At 43.2% G+C, this 18,762-nt stretch overlaps 1 long non-coding RNA gene across 22 annotated transcripts; it reads left to right on the top strand.

Moving 5' to 3' along the window:
- The first annotated feature begins 1,171 nt into the window (after positions 1-1,171).
- Positions 1,172-9,603, top strand: LOC109740871 (uncharacterized). 22 transcript variants are annotated; one of them, XR_012203144.1, is made up of 17 exons: positions 1,214-1,499; positions 1,570-1,655; positions 1,726-1,852; positions 1,920-2,398; positions 3,771-3,901; positions 5,659-5,886; positions 6,155-6,363; positions 6,515-6,638; positions 6,722-6,811; positions 7,442-7,525; positions 7,647-7,750; positions 7,848-7,896; positions 8,021-8,104; positions 8,222-8,325; positions 8,423-8,525; positions 8,996-9,103; positions 9,300-9,603. It is a non-coding gene; the product is annotated as an uncharacterized lncRNA (long non-coding RNA). The 22 variants fall into 22 exon arrangements; XR_012203140.1 differs by lacking the exon at positions 8,996-9,103 and having other exon boundaries at positions 1,172-1,499; positions 1,948-2,398; XR_012203145.1 differs by lacking the exon at positions 6,722-6,811 and having other exon boundaries at positions 1,175-1,499; positions 1,948-2,398.
- The last annotated feature ends 9,159 nt before the right edge of the window (positions 9,604-18,762 follow it).

Genomic DNA, 18,762 nt, shown 5'->3' with positions numbered 1-18,762 from the left:
CGGAAAAAACATCCCACGGCAGCGTATTCGGTGCTCTTGCTGGTATCTTGGGATTTGGTGCGTGCGGCGTGCTTCCAAGTCATACTAGCGTGACTAGAAGTTCAGGAGAACCAGTTGATGCCTCCTTTGGTTTACATATAATTTTGTAGGAATTCGGATGGATATGAATTTGTAAAATTCATTTGGAACCGTTTGGTTCGTACACGTGGATTCCTATTCCTATGCAGGATAGTAAACAATGCTTCGCATATTAAAGGAAAGATAATATTAGCCTAGACCTACTATTCAGCATGGATGGTGAGTTATCTCAAAAACAATGAACAATAAATATTAGCCTAGACCCGATGACAAAATTGCTATCATATGATTTGAATAACATCTCTTTCCTAGTAGAAATTGAGATAGATGTGTATCTCATTTTCTATGATTTTTGTATTTCTATGATATTCTTATCATATGAAAAAGGAGGCTGATTGCTACGAGCTACACCTGAGAAGACGCAAATACACCGGTAATACATCAAGTTGCACAGGATGGTTACTTTGATGCCTAAAGTCAAAAAATATGTGAAACTGATGCTTAAACTTGTCTTATGGTGTAAATGCGATACAACTTTCGTTTCAAGCCGTCAATGATGCCTGCATGTTGTGCATGGTGCTCGAAACACTGTAAACGACTAGAAGGGAATAAACAGGACATTAACATCGCATTTTTTTAAACCCCCCCAAACAACATGAATTAGTACCAAATTTGGTTAGAAAGCACCAGAACACTACTATGCGTCTCTATGACCGTCAAGTCCCACCTGTTGGTGAATAGTATAAACAAATAATTGATATGTAAAATGGCACCGAACCTGCAACCTCATGCTAAGGCGTGCTACCCACTTCACCAGATCTCGCTGATTGAACATATAAACCTTGCTAGAGTACCCACTAACCTGGAGCCTTCGCGTCGCGCATGCGATCTGGGTCGCTCGTTCCGCTGCGCTGTAAAGTTTTCTGTACGTTTTACCTCTCTGTCAAACATCCAGCCATTGGTTTAAACTCACGCGATGATTTCAGTTTTGAGTAGATAACGGCTGGGCCAGGCATATGGGCGGGGCCGGCGTCGCAGTGTGTGTTGCGTGCGTAAGTTCGGGTCAAAAAAGGGTGGACTGCAGCGGTCGTACGGTGAAAAACCTAGCCCGCACACGACCCTCGCTCCTTCTCCTCGACCTCCCTCCTCTTCCTCCTCTTCTGCCGCCGCCGCCTCTCCTCTTCTTCTCTCTCCTGTGTTGTCGCCGCTTCTCATCCCCCTCTCCACGCTAGCACGGTAGGGTCATCGGGATGAGCAGCGGCGGGCATCTGTCGGTGTGCTGGAGTACAGTGGCGGGCTTCTGTGGTGTGCTGGAGTGCGCGGATGATGAAAGCAGCGGGAGGAGCACGCAGTGCAGGGTGAGGCAGCGGCCACGACCGCGCCCTCCTCTGCGCTTCCTCTCCAAATACCCTCGGCTTCCGGTGAGTTCTCCTTCTCTCTTTTCCTCTCTTCCTCACTGCTCCTCTTCTTCCTTCAATCTCTCCTGTTCAGCACGGTGGAGACGGGTACACGGGCTAGGCAGACCACGGGACGACGGGTGGTCGAGCACCCACCACAGCGAGGAGAGATCGAGTCCGGTGAGTTCTCCTTCTCTCTTTTCCTCTCTTCCTCATTGCTCCTCTTCTTCCTTCAATCTCTCTTGTTCAGCACGGTGGAGACGGGGTACACGGGCTAGGCAGGCCACGGGACGATGGGTGGTCGAGCACCCACCACGGCGAGGAGAGATCGAGTACAACTCCCAGTTCATGGAGGGGATGCTGAATTGCTGATACATGTGAGCTCTTTCTTTCTAATTTCCCCATCTTCCCATGGTGCCCTGAGCTCTTCCTAATTTTTTTTAGGTTTGCTCTCCTCCTCTGCCACTCTCAGGCCCAGCAGGCACCGGCGACACATGAGCAGGAGGAGGAGCCCTTCCCAGGCTCGCGGGCCGGCTGCGATGAAGCCGCCAGAGGAGGACCTGGACGACGACTGTGCTAGCCGAGGAGCCCCAAAGAATTTCCCCAAACTTTCCTCTTGATTCATTTAAGTTTTGATCATTTCTCTGTAGTAGTTGAAGTTTCTGCCGTACATTGATCCTGTTGGAATTGAATAAAAGATCATTTTATTAGTTTCCTATTAGCATTTTCCATGAAACATGATGATTACGTTCAGTGAGGTTCTCAATTTAATATTCTGAATGCACATATGTTTGATATTCAATTTGATAACAAAGTAACCTCGACCAATAGTTTTTGGCCATTTGCATATAGGTTGAGGGAGTGCTCCTTGCTTCGAGAAGTACTTTTGATTAAAGCTTCTTCGATGCCCCATGAACACTCAGGTTTGCTTTCAAGCTGCAGCGGATTGTTAAAACGTATTGTGGTTCATGAATTATTTAGCAATGATAAAATTTTGTCTATTGTTATTTGTTTTTAGGATGTATCAAGTTCCCCAGGTCGATGTTTATCTTAGCACATGACTGAATAGTTTGACAATGTTTATAATTTATCGCTTTCAAGTCAGCCTTTGTGTGATTCAAAAAGAACACACAGACTGTTGCGGGGTACAAAATTACTTTTTCAGCTGGGTTTGTTCAATAGGCCGTAAATTTTGAGCAGAACCATACAGATCAACGGTCCATGTTTATATATACATGCATAAGAATATGTGTTGTGCAGCGAGGATTTGTACAGATTGGAAAGGGAATTAACTAACATCTTCGTAACGGCAGAATGTTCCGTGATTCTTCATGTAAGATACTAAGATTTGTTGGTGATGCTTTGTTTGAGGTTCTGGGTACAAGTTGTTTACATTGCACTTCAATTCAGAGCATGGAGGGCTAAGATGATCACCAATCGATGACTATTTCTTGTGTTTATGGAAATGGTACCCTGTAATGAATACCTTCAGCTACATAGATTCCTCAACCAAAGTTCATGATGGTTCAATTTATTTGATGTTTTCTTCAGTTTTGGGACGGCAGTCACAGGAGCCATTGCATTTTCTTTGTCGCAATGGCATTAGGTAGTTGTACCTACTGCGGTTGTTACACTAATATCTACTTATTACCTGTTACTATAGTTACAAAGCTTCAACAGTTTACTATAAATTAGACTGGTTTGATTCCTAGATATCATTGTATTTTACCCATAGGATCAATTTCCAATGAGTTGGTGCCTAGGGTCTTGCAGCGAGCACATTTTCTTTAGCTGCTGCCATTTATTCTGCTGCTTTCCTACAGCCTAGCACTCTTCTGTGGTGGGGCATATGTTATTTTGTACCAATGATAGATACAGAAAGTGCAAGACTTCTACTCTCTACTTAATGAACTGATTTTGCTTCAGGATAACTAGCTTGATTATTAGCATGTTTCTGTGATCAATGAATTACTAAGGTTGTGACCCCAGCTTGGAGGCTTGAGTTCCTTCGGTAGTTCTTTATTTTACTTAAATGATCATGAACCCTTTACTTAACATATGTCCTTGTGTACCTTAGCAAAGAATTAGTTAGATATCTCAATTTTTCACGTGGGCCGTAGTCGTTGCTTAGTTAGCATTATTGTTTTGTTACGTGTTATCATGTGTGCTGAACCTATGCAGATAGGTCTTACTTTGTCTTAGTTATAGTTAAGATCAATGCGTACTGGAACATTTAAGTATTTCACCTATAATTTTCCAAGTTTGTGGCGAGCATATGTTTTCATATTACTGCAGGAGAGGTTGGTTTCACATTGTATTTGGAAGAACAAGATGCCCCAGATCAAATATTACCAAAAAATCAGAAGAGCTAGGTGTATATATGATGAGATGATCCGCTCTTTACATTTTTTCTTGACGTGTAAAAGGTGCACTAGCTTGTCTATGACCCTCATTGTTGTTTGGAAACATTTCTGCTCTTCGCTTCAACAATGCGCTCCTTTTTTTGTGAAGAGCAATGCACTCATTGATGCTACTTTGTTAACATGTCTTTGTTGGGTCTCGTTCCTTATTTTTATACCTACGGATTTAGCAAGAGACTTTTTTGTCTCTGTATTTTCACCATACTTCCATTCATATTTTTATTAGTGCAGTTTCTGAATTATTATCCAGTGCCTTTTGGAGCTCGAGCTCCATGGGACCCGATATTTGTACATGTTTCAACCTGTTTTTTCTTGGAAGGTAATCATACGCTGAGCGGGAGGGTGTACCTATTTTTTCATCAATTTGCCTTCTTTTGCTCTCCTATTACCATTCTCCTTTAGACATATCTTATTTGAGATTGTGCCTTCTTCGCCTTATGACATCTTTTTCTTAGCGAGTAATTCCACCATCTTTTTTGTTGTTTGGTTCCTATTTGCTACTTCAGTGGTTTTTCCCTAATCCTGAGCTGGTGATTTTGTTATTTTGTTTCTACCTGGAGTCTGTAGAAAAGTGAAACCGTTTTACATTTTAATTTGCTCTGCAACTAAAGTCATGTTGGACTCTAGGTGATGAAGGACTAGCGTTGAGCCTGAGGTGACCTCAGCTCGTTTTTTCAATTCTGATTTAGTTCAGATTTTGAAACATGATTGCTACTTCAAATTTGATTATCTTTTTTTGTCTTTCTGTAGTAGTGTTTTGTCTTTTAAATTGCACTGCTATTGGTACTTTGATTCTGCTTCTAACCATATACAAGAGCATCAGCGGGGAGCTAGGCCTACCTCTTATTTATGTTCTATGCATCTAAATGCCGCCCTTTTTCATTTTTACTCTTCTTACAATTATCTTGATGTACGTAATCTTTTTTTATTCGGGTGATTTCGCTCACGAGATGCTTACATGGTACTTGAGGTTTAAGCCCATGTACCCTGCATGTTTATTGATGTGGTTCATCATGCCTTCCTAGCTCCTTTTCAGCTGCCTGCTCAAAGTGATTGGGCATGTGATGTTGTTGACACTGCTGTGTAAATAATATTTCGTGCCCAGCATCTTAGTTCAGCTGATGGTTTGCAACTTATATCACTTACTTTACCTGCTTTAAGTAGGTGATTTTAATGCTTTAAGTAGGTGATTTTAACCTGCTGGAGCCCTCTGTGATGAAAAAAAGTGAACTGTTCATGCCTTATTTTAGAAAACTAAATATGCACCATGCTGATATACTTCATGTCGAGCATGGTTTTGACATCCATTAATGATGCCCTGTTTTGACTTTTGAGTAGACGATTCTTTATTTATTAACCTATACACCAATACTGTTTCCATTGATCAATCTCATAGTACTTTGTGTGTGTTTTTCTTATCTTGAGCTGAAAACTTATTGTCAGGTTAAACTATTTTGTGGATCATTTATAATATGGATGTTCTGTAAAAGAATATTTACTGGAATGTTATGTAAAACCTAAGGCTCAAAAGGAAAGCTTCGGTAAATTAGAATATTTATTGAAATATTTAGGTGTTTCATTAAATTGGTCTGGAAGTCCAAGCTCGTCCATTTAATTATTTGAGAGCATCATCAGTATAGTTTTTTCCCCAGAGACACAATTTTGAAAAAAAAGATGCATGGCCACCAAATGAATGTGTTGCTATGCCGACTACTGTCCAGTCCATTTACACTTCTTAATTTGCTCTCTCCTGGATTTCACAGGGCTCGAGTCCTATATATATTCTAAATGTATTTATGCAATTTTACTCTGGTGCTTGCACATCCATGGATCTGAAAGTATTGCGGGAGCTCCCATGATGGACTATGATGAAAAAGTATTTCTTGTTGCCTGTTCTGTTGTGGTGCAAGTGTCCCATGATGGACTATGATGAAAAAGTAGAGAGGGGCATTGCCCGCTCTACTTCTTTCTCCAGTCAAGGACCTATCCTGGTAAGATCCTCTTTCATTTGTTTTCTTTTTCTTCCATGCCTGCATATCTCTAACTTTTATTAGTTTACCCTTTTAATTTGTGTGATTAATTTGTTGGTTATATTGTTGTTACTAGCTCCTAATTTGGGTGTTGAACAAATTGTTTAGATTTTTTGGTGTAAATCTGAGACGCTACATTGGTTTGGAAGTGAATTTGTAACCTTTTGTTTAATTTAATGGCATGCTAAAGCTGATGCAGATGTCCTGTATTTGCTAATGCTGTCCATAGGAACGGCCCTCCTATGCCCTGCTCCTCCCGCATTGGTGCAAATTCGCTTCCTCCCCCGCCTCCGTCTCCACGTGTGCAGCGACGACCCCGGGAGGAGCTCGAGCCGCAGCGGTGGTCCATGGTGTCATCGCCGTCGTCCTCGGCAAGCGTGGGCTGCAGAGACGGCCGGATTTGTCTGACCCTCGCGCTGCCGTCTGTCCACCCTTGAGGTCCGTCCCCACGTCCTCACCTCCATCCTCTCTCACTGTCATGTACGCTCTCATGGCCGGACGAGGCGACGTGGAAGCTGCAGTGGCGCAATGACATCTTTGCTTGTTTCTGTACTTGTTGAAACAATCGATGACCTCTTTTTTCCTGCAGGATAATGTGTTTGCTCCGCTGATCTGTACAGTTTCAATACCGAGTTGTTAAGGAGAATGCTGATGATGCATATTCTACGAGTTGCAGACCCCCCAACAGCAAATTCAGTCCTAAGTCTTTGATGGTAAATATTTATATTTTGCTGTGTTGTTAACTCGTTATACTGTTTTTCCAAAGACTAAGTTGGTATTCTTTTTCTGAAAATAGTGGTTCGAGCCATAGTTGGAGCTAGACAGTCTTTTTGAGCAAAAAAATGATATCGCAAAGGCCAGGATCAAAATCATTACATAAGTATATGTGCGTGCGCTAGACCCCTTTCTTTGTTTGCCAAATCAATACATTAGGCTTTTTGTTCCTGGATAGATCACACGGTTTTTCTTTGTTTGCCAAAGTAGTATATGTGCGTGCGGTAGACCCCTTTCTTGTGTTACATGGCCTTTTGGATAGTCGTCATCTGTTACCTTTATACTCCTGAGGTGGCTGAATTTTTTGAATGAACTGCCAGTCTTCAGAACCGCTGCCTAATTTTATTTCAAGAACTAATTGAGTTGTAGATGTTCCTTACTGTCACACCATACATGGCTATGCCTCCAATAGATTCTTGTGGATATTTGAAATTAAACGTGTTCTTCATGAAGACATTTTGGCAAAACTCTTGACTGTGCTTACCCCGTGCATTTGGGGAAGTGCTTATGCGGTATCTGTTTACCCAGACAATACTGCAGAAACTTAAGAAACTATTTCTTAAGAAAAAACAGATAGCCTTTTGTTAGCAGTTCTTATTTTTGGAAATATTTTCCAAGGTGTGTATTCTCATATAGTCATATATTTGCGAGGTGCAAAACTAACTGTGATGCACACATTATTAAGCTCTGTAGATAGGGAAATATGTCCAACTCCACTAATTCATTATATCTGTGTGAACAGGTGAAGTGTGAAGAGCTACTTGAATACACGTGAAATGCCATTTCATTTTATTTCAGGACTTGAGAGAAATGCTGATACTATGAGGTGCAATGCTCATTTACTTAATCTTCTAATTAGCTGATATTATGAGGTGAAATGTGAAATGTCATTTCACGACTTAAGAGAAATGCTGATATTATGTGTGAAATGCTCACTTACTTAATAGAAACGTTTACAAGGATGACAGACCGTGTGCGGCACAGACCTCGATGGCGTGCCGCATCATTTCGGCCCAACCCCAATGTTTCCCTCGCCACCCACGGCCAGATGGTAAGTACCCACAAATCTCACACTGCCACCGGGGTGCTCTGCCTCCACCTATTTGCATTAATGCATGCTCAATTGCTTATTGTGGTGCGCCCTGTAGGTCGAAGACATCCCGACGGCAGTTCTTATTTTTGGAAATATTTTCCAAGGTGTGTATTCTCATATAGTCATATATTTGCGAGGTGAAAAACTAACTGTGATGCACACATTATTAAGCTCTGTAGATCGGGAAATATGTCCAACTCCACTAATTCATTATATCTGTGTGAATAGGTGAAGTGTGAAGAGCTACTTGAATACACGTGAAATGCCATTTCATTTTATTTCAGGACTTGAGAGAAATGCTGATATTATGAGGTGCAATGCTCATTTACTTAATCTTCTAATTAGCTGATATTATGAGGTGAAATGTGAAATGTCATTTCATGACTTAAGAGAAATGCTGATATTATGTGTGAAATGCTTACTTAATAGAAACGTTTACAAGGATGACAGACCGTGTGCGGCACAGACCTCGATGGCGTGCCGCATCATTTCGGCCCAACCCCAATGTTTCCCTCGCCACCCACGGCTAGATGGTCAGTACCCGCAAATCTCACACTGCCACCGGGGTGCTCTGCCTCCACCTATTTGCATTAATGCATGCTCAATTGCTTATTGTGGTGCGCCCTGCAGGTCGAAGACGTCCCGACGAAGCAGCACATGCCTGTCCCTTCTTTCATTGGCGGTGGGAGAAAGAGGATCCACCCGCTCCCTTATGCTGATCTGAGCCTTCCTTGTGAGTTGGCTCCAATTTTTCTACTGACTATATCTTCTACTTTTTTCTTTGTGAATCCTATGAAATGGTGTAAGTGAATGCATTATGGTTATTGTGTATCATATCAACAGACATATGTTCAATCATTATAAGTGGAAATTGTGGTTGGATCATGTTAAGAACTTATGCCTGCTGTAACTGATTTTGGTGAAGAACAACAACTGCATTTTTTTCTCTAGCTTGTGAACGTTGAACACTTTGGTCTTCCTGTTGGTGCTTCTTTCTCATGTGTGTACATTTTATATTTATGAATTTGCTATGGGTTTGAAGTGCTTTGACTTCTTACATTTTTTCCGTCTAAGTTATTAGGCTACTGCTGCCTGGTTTGCCCATGATGAACCACTAATTATGATGCACTGCTCGCTGGTCTGCCTTTTTTAATGCTTTTTTAGTGACAACATTCAGACTTAATGTTTATTACTTCATTTCAGAGTTTTAAATTAAGGCATCGCGGTCAATTTATATGGTCTTCTGAAGTTTCACCTTCCCATTGTCATATTGGTTTGATCAAATCAATGGGGAGCCGGCATTACTTTGATGTACTGGCTTACAATCTTATTAAGTACTCCCTCTTCAAACTAATACAAGACCTTTAAGATCACTACTTACCTTTTAGATCACTAAAATAATGATCTAAAAGGTCTTACATCTTAGCGCACATTTAACTACTTTATTTGTTGTACTATTGTGGATGTACCACAGAATAAAGCAGTCCTCCATTTTTCTTCTCTGCAGGCTGATGTTCTTGCTCAGTATAAGCCAACAATGGAGAAACTGACCAAGCTATCTTTCATGATCAGTCATTCAGCCCATTTTCTTGAACCTGCACTACAACGAGAGATCTGGGCTGCTTCTTTGTGGCTTCCAAACTTGAAATGTTTGTATGGAAGTTAGTTTAGTTTTTTGTTGTGGATTCACAGCTTCTCAAATGTACCGTCCTCTTAGACCTCTAGATTTCCAAAGAAACTAAATGAAGATATGGTGGTATGGTCTCAATAGTACAACTTAAAGCCTTCCGTGCTTTATATTTTCTCTGAAATTTGCTCTTGAAGAATCATGTGTCTATGTTAGATCCGGTGAGAAAAGACGGCTTCCAAGCAGAGGATGCGGGAGTGTTGGCCACATTTGATTTTCGACTTGAGTGTCTAAATATTCTCACAATACTTGGCTTCCTCTGGGCCTTTGCGCCATTGGCGTAACGAGTCATCTAGTAAACAGAAAGGATAACAAGACTTAGGGATTCTTTGGTTGACGCCTAGGCATGCCTGACCAAATCATGGCGAGCCAAAATTGGCGCAGGAATGAGCCGCCACCAGCTCGCTAATGAATAGGCATGAAGAACGTACTTGTGACAAAAAATTGGCAGCAGCTAGAAAAAATGGAATCAATCCAAACGCCTACCAATGCTAGTAGTCATGCGATAGTTCAATTCGGTGTCCGGGCTAATCTACACCCGGTGAACAGTAAAATAAAACAAATAGCAGAATTTTAAAAAGCTGATTTTAAAAAAAAGTTCTAGATGCTCAAATGTGTGATGTTAGTGCAAAGTTTCGGGGTGTTTGGGCATTTGAGAAGTTCGTGGCAAAAAAGACAAAATCAAATGTGAACAGTTCTGTTTTCAAAAGTTTCTCAGGCACCCGAAATTTTTCTTTTTTGCCACGACCTCCTTGAATGTACAAACTTCACCAAAATTTGCGTGGGCATCACACACATGAGCATCTTACATAATTTATTTGTTTGCTATTCAAACGATTTACTATTCATAATAGCCCGTCCGTAGTTAATGCAAAAAATTTGGTATGGTAGCTCAAGGCTGCCATCCAAACACACCCTACCATGTCGTGTAACTAAACACTCCCGTGGGGCTTAATTAATGGGCTGCGGTCAGTGCGACATATTTTTGACATGGTAGTTTTTTTTTAGAAATTTGTATTCTATAATCACAGTAAAAAATTGCATGCTGTAAACATATACATACAAATAAATAATGTACTTTAAAATATTCACATTATTATTTAAAAATATTCACATTATTATTTAAAAATATTCACATTATTAAAATGATTTTTTTGTATAATTCAAATAATATTCATTTGAGGACCTGCAGCCCGGGGCCACACTACACTCATATTTATATTATTTACATTTTCTTAAAGTAAGGTATTTTATTTGTATGTATATTATTTATAACAAACAAATATTCTAACTTAATTTTTATTACTATGATTATAATTACATATTATTTGCAATTTTTTTAAGAATGAACAAGACTAACATAGAGAAAATGAGTCGCACTGACTACAACCCATTTAAGCCCCATGAGTATGTAAGGTTATAAGACATTAAGTCTAGTTATCCTTACTAGAAATCAAATTGAATGTGATTGAGTGGATGGCTAGGACGGCTGCCGGGATAGCATGAGGCTGCGAGTTTGAACCCTAGTGGCCATCATTTATATATTCTCTCCCGTCCTTTTTACTCCGAGTATAAGATTTGTGTCAAGTCAAACTTTGCAAAGTTTGATCAAATTTATATTAAAATATCAACATCTACAATAGTAAAATATATAATATGAAACTGCACTCCATAATGAATCTGATGATATTGATTTGTTATTGTGAATGTTGATACCCTTTTCTATAAGGTTGGTTAAATTAGAGATACTTTAACTTCAGACAAAACTTATATACAAACTAAAAAGAACCGAAGGGAGTACGTTCAACATGGTTGTCTAGTGTGAGCTAATAAACGGGATCCTTCACATGCTAGATGAGAGGTGCTTTGCACGTTGCATTGATTGTGGGCTGGACATTAAACCCATTAAGACGCACTGGAAGGACGACCAACCAGCTATGCCACATGGCACATGCTGGGTGGCCAAGGTGAGAATTTTTTTTGTGTAGATTATTTTTTGAAGATGAAAGTATGACTTCCTTTTCTTTTTCTTTTCGAGAAACATTTTTCTAGATTTTTTTCTCTTTTTAAGATGAATGTGATGCCCAAGTGATGTGAGAAAGTTTTTTTTTATTTAAATGAAGAAACATGCACACAACTTCCTCTCAAGTGGTCCGCAATGGCAGGCCCTAACTACTAGTGCGCTACAAAAGCTTGCCATCATTGTTGTAACGAACATAATCTCTCGCACGAACCGCGTAAGAAGACGTCCGAGTAGGTATGATTTTTTATGGCAACATGTCGTTGTGTTGCGGAACAGCGAACAGATGGCAACTGCTAGGATCCGATGGTGAAGAGTGTTGCCATTCAACGGTTGGTGAGCCGGCCAATTTGTGCCTAGGATCAGCATGGTAACACCTAACGGGCGCTGTAAGGGAATTTTTATCCCTTAGTTGGTTTTGGTGATTGATGACAATACTTTTGCGGATTAATCATGTGCATCGAATATTTCAGATATATATTGACTAGGCACAAGATGATTTGGTTCCCCTCGAAGGCTATGGATGACGGCGTTTCTCTACGTTTCTTTTCGGTGGTATTGAGTCGTAGGGAAGCCGTACTATTAAAAGGGGGTCCGCGTTGAAAAGGTTGGGTGGAATCATCACGTACACATCTTCCTTTGCACCTCCTTTTCTTCTAGCCTTTGGAGCATCCTATGTTTTTCTTGTCTATGCAAATATTGCTCGTGCTTGCTGAACTAGGGCGTGCGGTAGTACTGCTCCTTAGAGCGGTAGTACCGCAGGCCCTTGCGGTAGTACCGCAAGCGCCCACGGTAGTACCGCTTCTAGGAAAGTGGTAGTACTTTGGCCTTAGTCCAGATGTTGTCACCCTCTCCCTAGTGAGTGGCACCCATCACGGTAGTACCGCGCACAGGGCGCGGTAGTACCGTGGTATCTGGCTTAGTTCCGCAAGTACGCGGCAGTAAGGGGCGGATGTAATTTTTTTACATCCGCGCCTCGCGCGGTAGTACCGCTGCTGGCTTACGGTACTACCGCGTCGGGTTTTTGCATCGACTCCAACTCTGCGGAAGTAGCCACGGATGTAATTTTTATATCTGTGCCTTCCCATCTCTGGATAGCCCCTGCCTTGCGGTAGTACCGCAAGGGGGCGCGGTAGTACCGCACCAGCAGTACTACCACCCTCTGCTTTAGTGCATTTTGGGCTGTTCTGGTCTCTGCTGCGTGGGCGGTAGTACCGCGGGGCCCTGCCGTAGTACCGCGTGCCCCTACGGTAGTACCGCGCCTCAGGTACGGTAGTACCGCGTTGCGCAGGCTGAGTTGGTGGATAACAGTTGGATTTGTTCTTCCACTATATAAGGGGTGTCTTCTTCCTCTAGTTGACCACCTCTTCCACCTCCAAGCTCCATTGTTGCTCCAAGCTCCATTTTCGCCCGATCTCTCTCCCTAGCCAATCAAATTTGTTGATTCTCTAGGGATTGATTGAGAAGGCCCCGATCTACACTTCCACCAAGAGAAATTTGATTCCCCCCACTAATCCCTTGTGGATCTTGTTACTCTTGGGTGTTTGAGCACCCTAGACGGTTGAGGTCACCGCGGAGCCATAGTCCATTGTGGTGAAACTTCGTGGTGTTGTTGGGAGCCTCCAATTAAGTTGTGGAGATTGCCCCAACCTTGTTTGTAAAGGTTCGGTCGCCGCCTCCAAGGGCACCAATAGTGGAATCACGACATCTCGCATTGTGTGAGGGCGTGAGGAGAATACGGTGGTCATAGTGGCTTTTTGGGGAGCATTGTGCCTTCACACCGCTCCAACGGAGACGTACTTCCCCTCAAAGGGAAGGAACTTCGGTAACACATCCTCGTCTTCACCGGCTCCACTCTTGGTTATCTCGTGCCTTTACTTGTGCAAGCTTATTTGTGTTATATCTCTTACTTGCATGTGTGCTTGTTGTTGTTGCATCATATAGGTCGCTCACCTAGTTGCATATCTAGACAACCTACTTTGATACTAAGTTTAAATTAGTAAAGAAAATGATGTAGACTGAACCTCAATGGCGAGATCCGATCCGTTGTTGCGGCCCGACCTTTCACAACACTCCACCTTCAGCAGCAGTAGCCTCTCGCCTGCGCACGCGATGTACACGAAATAGAGGGTTTAAACCTTGCGGCCCAGCACGAGAAAACCAATCTCGACGATGGTACTCACGCGCAAAAACAATTTCTACAAGGAAATCGCAACACAGAGGTGATACGGGTGTCTACCCATGAAAACACATCGTGTCTATTTTATAAAATAGCATGTCTTTTACAACGACGCACACATAGGCTTTATAGAAATAGCCGACTTGGAAGACACGCACAACTAAAATCTTTCCTAAAGACGCACGTACAAATACTTCTTTTAATCTGGACTCTTTGTAGATTTAAACTAATTAACTAAATTACCCACAAGCTTGGTGGGCCCCATCCATTCTCCTTTAAACATATATAAGCCCACGTGAGAAACCTTCTGATGCGCGTCTCTTCTGGTGGTCGCGGTCGTCCAAAGAAGTAGAAGCAAATCATATGCTTCCTTTTAATTAGTTGTATCTGGCTCAACACATAAGCGTGCATGCATCTTGACGTCCATGTTGAAAACTTCTTCCAACTGCGCGTCCAAGAATCTAGTGTCCGTGACCAGCTAAAGTAATACCCTTGATCAGCGTAGCTATCTTGATGGACTTCCTTTTTAGATTGATGCACTGCCTTCTTATCTCTCCCGTACATATTTGAGCATGCAAATTCCTTATTTGATTGGATAAGTACAAGAAATCCCACGTCCATACGTACATTGCATGTGCAATGCATCAACATGCATGCGTGTAACATTGACTAGTGCCATCTTATCACTGTAGTTCATGCATAAATCTCTTGGAATAAATGCATCGCCAATAACGACTATAGGAATTGCGGTATCTTGATCCTGAGTCGTGTCTTGTACATCCTCGCTATAGTCACTAAGACTAGGACTAGAATTGGTCATATCAGAAAAGCTAAAAATTATTAGTTGCCTATTCACCCCCCCTCTAGTTAACTATATCGATCCTTTCAATTGGTATCAGAGCATCGTCTCTTTATTAAGGACTTTACCGTCCGAAGAGTATGGTTGACGTCATAGACGGTGTGGAGGAGCACTCCGGTGCGAATCTGGTCTCGTCTACGGGAGATGGGGAACTGCGGTCTCTCGTGAGGAATTCAATGTGGCGTTGGACACATTGAAAACCTCCATGACGACCGAGGTCGAAAGCATGTTTAATAAATTTTTAGAAGGGCTTAAACTTTTCACCGCACCGTTGAAAGTGGGTGATCCCGCTAACAAGGTGACGGATGCTACCTCTGACAAGGGGGAAGCTACTAGTGAGAAAGCTCCTTCTTCTAGTGGTAAAAATGGCACCGACATCTTTGCACATGTGGAACCTCCACTTGTCTATGGTGGACCGCTTCCTTCCACTCATTTGAATCATGCCGGCCTGGCCCCTAAGATTGAGAAGAATGTGGAATTTGATTTTTGGGTCTATCGTTTTAAGCATCATTTAAATCATGTGAACACTAACCTTTGAAGAAGGTTTCTATCCGCATGACCGAAGCAACTTCACTCCTAGAGAAGCCGTGGATAATCAATTCAATGAGAATGCTCTCTTCATCATCCAAGCAGCAATCCCACCCGAAGATCTTCCTCATCTCCGGCCCTACTCCATGGCCAAAGATGCTTGGCACCAAGTGGTTTCCCTCTATCGGGGAAGCGCAAGCAATCAACGCTCCAACTATGAAGTGGTGCAAGATGAAGCCGATGAGTTTGCAATGAAAGAAGATGAAGAACCTCGTGAGCTTTATCGGAGGGTAACCAAACTCGCGGTCTCTCTCCGAGATCATGGAAGTAAGGACACGGATGATAATTGGATCAAGCGCAAATTCCTCAAGGCAATGATGCCCTACTACAAAGCCATGTCCTCCGTCATTCGTCAAAGGCCGGACTTCCACACCTTGTCCTCAAGTGAAGTGTTGGATGAGTTCGTTGCTATGAGCATCTTGGACAAGACCGCCGACAATGCGGTACTACGCTCTCAAAGAGTAAAGAAGCCCAACCTTGCTCTAAAGGCCAAGGTTAGTATGGAGGAAGAGGATGAAGAGGAAGAAGAGGAGAGCAACCTCGAAGATACGAAGTATGACTATCATGAACACATGGCTCTTGCTTCAAGGCAATTTTGGAGCAAGAAGAACTCAAGGCCCAACTTCAACAAGAACAATTCAAGTGGCGCAAAGGGCAAGCAACGAGTGAGGACTTGCTTTAATTGTGGCAATGTGAGCCACTTTGTTGTGGAGTGCCCTTATGAGAAGAGGGAAGACAATGGTGGCAAGCTCATCCGAAAGGACAAGGCCAAGTCTTTCCCCAACAAGAGCAACTTCACCAAGAAGACTCCTCCCAAGGCATTGGTGGTACAAGAAGAGTACAATGAGGATGATGACGATGATGAAGATGGTGAGTCGGTTGCCATGGCCTCCGTTGCCATTGCGACGACTCCACGGGTGTCTCTCTTCGACTCACCCAATAAGAGCATCACCGCCAAGTGCCTCATGGCCAAAGCCACCAACAAGGTAACCCCCAACATCAAAACTACCATCATTAATCATCCTTATTTGACGGATGGCATTGATGAACATGAGGGAACTAATGTGGAGGAGAATGAGTTTGAGACCTTTATGGGTAAACTCAAGGGTAAATCCAAGAAGCACTTCGTTGCTCTCTTGGAACAACTTGGTGAAGCCAATGACATGATCGAGGCTCACGAAGATACCATCTCTAAGATGGAGGGGCATAGTCGTGACTATGCCGATGAGATTTTGGATCTTTCCAATGCTCTTGAGGAAGAGCATGGTCTTCGTTTGGCTCTTGAGGAGTCACACAACGATGATCATGCTAAGTTAAAGAAAGATCTTGATCATGCTCTTGTTGTTTCTCGTGTGCTAAACTCCGAGAAGGCCAAGCTTGGGGTTGATCTTGCTAGACTCAAATAGGAGTTTGACATTCTCGACAAGGCTCACAAAGTCTTGAAGGGTGCTCATGCTAGCCTCAAGGAGTCTCATGATCAACTTCAAGTAAAGTTAACCAAGGAGAAAGCCACATTTCCTCATATGGTGTTAATTGATAATGCAAATGCTACTAACCCATGTTGTGAGCATGTGCATCTTGTTGAGGAGAATGCTAAGTTAAAGGATGTGTTGCCCTCGATTCAATCGTACACTAATCATACACGCAAATGTGTACGATCAAAATCAGGGACTCACGGGAAGATATCACAACACAACTCTAGACACAAATTAAAAAAATACAAGCTTTATATTACAAGCCAGGGGCCTCGAGGGCTCGAATACATAAGCTCGAAAACACAAGAGTCAGCGGAAACAACAATATCTGAGTACAGACATGAGTTAAACAAGTTTGCCTTAAGAAGGCTAGCACAAAAGCATCTACGATCGAAAAGGCAAGGCCTCCTGCCTGGGAGCCTCCTAACTACTCCTGGTCGTCGGCGGTCTTCACGTAGTAGTAGGCATCGACGGTGGCATCTGGCTCCTGGGCTCCGACATCTGGTTGCATCAACCGGAAAGAAGAAGAAAGGGGGAGCAAAGCAACCATGAGTACTCATCCAAAGTACTCGCAAGCAAGGATCTACACTACATATGCATCAGTATCAATGAAATGGGCTGTATATGTGGACTGGGCTGCAGAAATGCCAGGATAAGATGGGGAGAAGCTAGTCCTATCGAAGACTAGCATCTTCTGGAAACCACCATCTTGCAGCAACAGGAGGGAGTAGAGTAGCATAAAGTAAAGTAGTAGTAGTGTTATCAACCTCGGCCAGAGATCCTTTCTCGACTCCCTGCGAGAAAGCAATCCCAGAGCCATACTATCCATTTCTCATCACAATCCAATTCTCATCACAAGTATCCAGTTCTAGTTGTATCGATCGGGATACAACTCCAAGTGTCCGTTACTGTAGGGGTGCACCAACTTACCCACCACGCTCGATTAACTCCGGCCGGACACACTTTCCTGGGCCATGCCCGGCCTCGGCCAAACAATACGCCGCAACCCGACCTAGGCTTAATAGAGAGGTCAGCACGCCGGACTAAACCTATGCCCCCAGGGGTCATGGGCCATCTCCCCAGGAACTCCTGCATGTTGCGTACGCGGCCGGTGAGCAGACCTAGCTACCTCCTTTAAAAAGGCAGGTGCTTACCAGTCCAACCCGGCGCGCACCGCTTAGTCGCTGACGTCTATTAAGCTTTGGCTGATGCATACAACGCAGAACGCCCATACAATGCCCACGTGATGGTTAGTGCTATCAGGCCAGATGCCCCTCGGATCAAATATCCAAATCGTAGTGGATTAGGAATGCGCGGTAACAAGCAGAGACTCACGAAAGATGTGACCCCGTCACCCCGTCTCGAGGACTTGCGGCAAGGGCTAGGAATGCCCGGCCATGCCTCGTAATTATCTCGCGGGCACCCTCCAGGTCAACCCGTCTCCACATCACTCGCGGGTACCCCTCAGGATCGACCCGCCTTTCCAAGTAACAGCTGTAAAGTCCAAGTATCAGTGTGTCCAAACATCAAGGGGAAAACCCGAGGAATCACCCCCGGTGAATTCCACTCGATGTAATCATCAAGGTGAACGTAAGAGGATCCACCCTCGAGGTTCACACTTGAGGGGTTGCACGACAGAGTCGTATCGGAAGTGGTTAAGGAGGAAATCACCCTCGATGACCACGACCGAATAGCTACACTACAGGGTTAACATCAGAAGTGCTGATGAGGTCTCACCCTCGGCACTCGATAGTAACCCAGTAGTGTCGAGCAACTAAGGGGAAAGTGATGTGCTGTGCCGGGGCCTGGTCTTCGATCCCGTTGATCGGGTCTTCGATGATGAAGCAGGGGCAACAAGGACAAGGTGGGGGGTCACTGATGGATCACTAACCAACCTATACTAAGTAGTTTAGGATAAGCAGGTAGGTAACAATAAGCAGGTTACAAAAGCAGGCTATGCATCAGAATAGGAGCAAACAATAACAGTAGTAAAATCTAATGCAAGCATGAGAGAATGGAATGGGCGATATCGGAATGATCAAAGGGGGGCTTGCCTGGTTGCTCAGACAAGAAGGAGGGGTCGTTGGTGACGTAGTCGATCACAGGGGCATCAGCATCGTCACGGGGTCTACCGAAGAGAAGAGGGAGGAGAAATAGTAAAT

Source organism: Aegilops tauschii, chromosome 2 (assembly GCF_002575655.3).
Source record: "Aegilops tauschii subsp. strangulata cultivar AL8/78 chromosome 2, Aet v6.0, whole genome shotgun sequence".
Taxonomy (NCBI): Eukaryota; Viridiplantae; Streptophyta; class Magnoliopsida; order Poales; family Poaceae; genus Aegilops; species Aegilops tauschii.
The sequence above is the reverse complement of the archived record's forward strand: the minus strand, read 5'-3'. Positions and strand labels throughout refer to the sequence as shown.